The following is a 5,272-nucleotide window of genomic DNA, read 5'->3' as shown; positions in this document are numbered from 1 at the left end:
TTCGTCTCAAAAAAAAACCAAAAAACAAAAAACAAACCAAGTTACACATTTAAAAAAAAACTGATAAGTACCAAAAATACCATAAATTCCAGAAAAATCACATGGTATTTAAAAAAAAATTAATAAACTTCCCGACATGCAGTTTTTGTGACCTCTACCTTTGTGTGGCCATCCCAGGTGAGGTGGCACAGTGGACAATAGGAATATATCTCAGAGGCTTTTCAGCACAGGATGGCAAACAATAAGTATGCATGGAAGTTACTGCATGTGAACACATCCCACTGAACCCACAGTGAATGTGTCTCTAACTTACCTTCCCCACAGCTAGGTCCCAGAAAAGCCTGTGGCTGCTCCAGTGTCACTTGACACAAGGTGATGTGTGACAGAGCGGAATTTGGAAGAGAAAGACACTGTCATCTTGAACAACTGTGATTAAAATATCTTTTGCAAATTCTATAAAAGCACAGGACCATGTGAACACACTGCTGGGTCCCCTCCCAGGGCCTTGGCAGGGGCCTCTGCAAGTGACCTGAAACTTTAGCTTCCTTAGCAGACGCTGTGCCTGGGGATGTGGGTGCTGTGGCGTGAATAGGGGCAGCCAGCAGCAAAGAGTTTCCTCCAGCTCTCCCTCCTCACACTTGGCTTCAAGTTTACCTTTACATGTCTTGGAGATAGTCCCATATTAGGACAAATAGAGGTGCCTAATTCTACCCCGCTCCCCCACTTCTTTTGAGTGATAGTATTCCGTTGTATGAACATCCACATTTAGATAATTTCCAACCTGCCATAGTGAATAATGCTGCAAAGAATATTCTTGCTCAAATGGATATTTAGCATTTGTGAGAATATATCTGTAAAATACATCTCAGAAGTATGATTGCTGTGTCACAGAGTATGTCTAGTTAAAATGTTGATAGATATTGTCAGTTGCTGTCCTTGGAGGTTGTGAGAACATGCCAGCAGGGTGTGAGAGTGGGCAAGATTGTGTGTTAGCAAACATTGCTGATTCTTGCAGCTTTTTTTTTTTTTTTTTTTTTTTTTTTACCTCTGTAGGTTAAAAAAATAGTACTTTGCTGTAGTTTTAATCCGCATTTCTCTTATTAAAAGAGAAGTGGCACATGCTTTTATATTTTAAGAACCATATACAGTTTCCTTTTTGTGGACTCTCTTTATACTTTGTCCATTTTTCTATGGGTTAATCTTTTTCTTATTTGTAAGAGTTGTTTAAATACTTAGGAAATTAGCCCTTCATCTGTGGTATGATTGGCAAATATATTCTCCTAGCTTTTCATGTGTCTGTTGACTCTGTTTATGGTGTTTATGTTTCCATGGGAAATCATTCTATATTTATGTAACTAAAAGTATTAAACAGTTTTAAAATGACTTCTGATATGGGTATTATTCTTAGAAAGGCCTGCCTCTCCCAAATGTAATAATATAAAAATTATTCCATGGTTTGTTGTAGTACTTTTATGATTTCATTTTTAGTATTTAAGTGTTTGATCTTTCAGAAATTTGTTTTTCTGTGTGGTGTTAGGTATGAATATTTTATTTTATCCCAGAAGGCTACCCTATTGTCCCAATATCATTTATTGAAAAATCCATGTTATCTCCACTGATTAAAAAACTATCTTGATTAGAGGAGAATACCTCCTGGCAAAAAACAAACAAAAACGATCTTGGCCATATACTAAATTTCTAGATTTTTAGTCTGTTCCATTGAACAGTTTATGCACCAATTGTTCAGAGTACCTTTAACATATGTTTTGATTTTGGGGCCTTTAGCCTCCAGAACTGGGCAATAATAAATTTCTCTTATTTTATGCCACTCAGTTTGTGGTAAATTATGACAGCAGCCTAGGAAACTGCTACAGTGACAGAGCTGGGATTTTAACCCAAGTCTTTGACTCTGAGTCCTGTGTTCTGAATGGGAGCACAGGATTATTCATTTCTGTTCCTAAGAGAGAGTGTTTATGAGGCGAAGAGTAGGGGAAATTAGTATAACTTAGTTTCCTTAAGCCTCCCCAGCCCGTAGGCGTTAAGAGATGGAGTGTACTGAATATTCTATGTGTACTCTTCACTCTTCTCCATCCTGCTCTGTGTTCAGGAGGTTGACCTCAAGGGACGACTTAGCCTTCCATGGCCTTGCCATTTGGCTTCTGGTTGGGTTTGTCCACTGCTGGGCATTTGCGAGCTGCAGGAAGGTGGCTCCCTCCATGCTGGCTGGCAGCCTGCTGGTGGCTGCGATCGTTACCCAGGCCGATAGCTTCTGTCTTGCGGCCTATGGCTCCAGCTCTTGCCCAGTGCTTGGTTGCAGTAACCACTTCTGCCTTTTCCCCTTCAGGCCTACTGGTGGTAACAGCTTCCTGCTGATACCTAGCCCTCAAGAACTGCACCCGTCTCTTACTGGTTTTCCTTAACCCCACTCAAATCCCCATGAAAGATCCATTCTTTAAATTTCCCTCAGTCCTCTCATTTGCAAGTACCGTGTTTCCTACTGAGATCCTGACCACTCTGGGGACCATATTGAGTGACACACAGAGAGTACCTCTGGTTTCCTTGACTCTAGCCCTCAGTGCTTATTTGGAGCCACCTTAAGTCCTGACCATTCCAAATGCCTCTGGGAGGGCACTTCTGCTTTGTGGCTCTGAAGGAATGCAAGTTGCTAAGGGACAATGGCAAAGTCAGGGAGAAGCCTGTCTCCACTCTGGGCTACTCCTACACAAAGGTCCCAAGCAGGGCTGCCTGGGTTCCAGGGCTCCCTGCCCCATCTCCAGAACTTGGATAGGTGTGGATCTGGGCCACGTATTTGAGTGACAGAACTGCCTCTCTCTCTGGAGCTTTGGAGGGATAAGGATCTATTACTCTGTCAGGCTCACAGGGCAGGCCCTTCCTTTAAGCAAGATGAGCTTTCTTCTTGGAGGTTTCTCACTCCTCATGCAAACAGACTCGTGACAGGGTGTGCTCCCCTGTTGCCAGACATGCCTAGACATATCGAATTCTACTTACACTTAAGCTGGGATCCTTTTATACAAGGTTAGGAAAGTAAACGAGGGCCAGGTTGCAGAAGGCCTCCAACACATCAAACCAGTTTTAACCTAATATTGTAGGCAAGGAATCACTGAATGTATTCGAGATAAAGAGAGCCTTGGATCAAGAACTGCTAAGAGCTTAGCTTGGTTGCCATCTCAGTGCCCATATTCTTGCTCTCCCTCTAGTTGAAACATCCCCTCAGCAGAGAGGCCTCATGGAGGCATTCTCCATCACGGTACATTGTCTTATTTCCAGGAGAGTAGTTCTCCTTCTCTGAAATCACACTCTTTCCTTTTTCTTTCTTCCATATTCCATGGGGGCAGGGAGATCTCCATCTTACTCAATGCCATACTCTTAGGGCATGGCTCATAGTAGATACTCAGTGAATACGTGTTAAATTTGTTGAATGAGCGAATGAATTTGGTCCTATGAGTGAATTTAGATGAGGAAGCCCAGAGAGTTCAAGGGACTTAGTGACCTGCCTGAATCCACATTAACTCATTAACTCATCCAGAACTGAGCGTAGCTGGGATTAAAATCAGGCTACCTAACCAAATCTCTACCTCCAGGAGAGGCAGGAGCTGGGGGATGGGTTAGTAGGAAGGGTGAGGAGAGGATTTCTACGAAGGTGTGGTGACACATTGGCCAGAACTGAGGTTGGGGAGAAGAGATAAGCTCTTGAAAGGGGGAACTAACATATATTGGGTATCTACTCTGTGTCAGGCACTGTGCCTGGCGCTTTACCTGTGTGGTCTGATTTCTACCCTCTGCTGTATGTATTATCATCCCAGTTTTCATGAGTTAAGGAAATAGGGATGCAAGAGTTTAAATAAATTGTCTGCTTTTGTCCATTTATACATAACTTGACTCCTAAGCTTGACCTCTTCTGACCCTCAACATGGCCTCTTTAAACATAGAATTAAACCCCGGAGTTCTCCATGAAGATGGCCACCATGCTTGGGGTTCACGATCAGATAGAGGAGGGCAACAAGAGTTAAGTATTCATTCAGGGAAAGTGCAGGGAACAGGGGTATGTAACTCTCATCTTGCTTTGTAACAGAAACTGAAGCACAATCAGGCAGGAGCCTCTTTTGATAAAAGGAGAGCAGTCAGAGGTGGAAAGAGGGCCAGAGATGGAGATTCACCCCAAAGGCCTTCTGCTTCAAGGTACTGTAGAGGGGCAGGACAGGGGGACCAGGCAGGATAGAGTAGAAGGCTTTGGAGCCAGAAGTAACACAGATGACTTTTTCCTTTTCTGGATTCCAATCTAGGGAGAAGAATCAGGTGTGTGGGATGAAGCGTGGTCCGGTGAGACCAGGAGTAGCATGAGCCCCTCCCTGCCCCCAGTTGGGCCCCTTCCTTGCAGTGGGGTGCTCCTGGTCCCTTGCCTGCACACAAACATATGATGACCCTGCAGCCCAGATGTTCCAGGGCAGGCCTAATTTAAACTCTGATGCCTTTTGACCCCATAGGTATACTTGTGTCTATCAGACTGTGGCTCTTCGTTTTAATCTGGAAAATAAGGTCACTGAGGCCGAGACATAGGCCCTGCCCTCCAGAGGGCCAGGTTCTGTTCAGGCCCAGGGCTGTATAAGGTGTTCTTTGTGCTGGGGATGTGACCAGAGCCTGGGTGTTGAAGGTGGCCCCCTAGCCCAGGGCTAGTCCCAGAGCACTCATGCCAATTGGCTGGCTGGTCAGGTGTTGCAGGAGACCTCGGAGGTTACATTACTGCCTGGACCCTCTATCTCCTTCCCCTCACAGCATAACTCAAACGTGCTAAAAAGGGCTTTCATAAACAACTCAAGTCTGAAAACTCTGGCAGCTTTCCCGCCCCTCCAGCCCTGGGGGGCTTCAGGAGGGTCTGGGCTGCCCGCCAGCTCCAGGCTGTCCCTAGACTTCAGTGGGGGGTGGGGAGTCAGTGCTGTTACCCTTTCCTTCCTGCTTGGTCTCCAGCCCAGAGTTTCCTTAGGCCCCGGCCTCCCTGGGCTCCCCACCCTACTCTACCTTAACCCTTTCCTCCCAGGGAAGGAGTGGCCGAGGTCCCCGTTCTCTTGGGACGCCTGGGAGAGGCGATTAGGGGTTCGGGGGGGAAGGTGAGGGTAAAAGGGAGAGATCCCTGTTCCAAATCTCAAAAAAGGGTCCCGGAAACCAATCTTCCCCTCCTTCTTCTTCCCCCGTCCTTCCACTAGCAAGAGGGGAACGTGGAAGGAAACTAACTTTGACCCCTGGATTCTGGCTG

Source organism: Macaca thibetana, chromosome 7, assembly GCF_024542745.1.
Source record: "Macaca thibetana thibetana isolate TM-01 chromosome 7, ASM2454274v1, whole genome shotgun sequence".
NCBI lineage: Eukaryota > Metazoa > Chordata > Mammalia > Primates > Cercopithecidae > Macaca > Macaca thibetana.
This window is presented reverse-complemented; position numbering follows the sequence as displayed.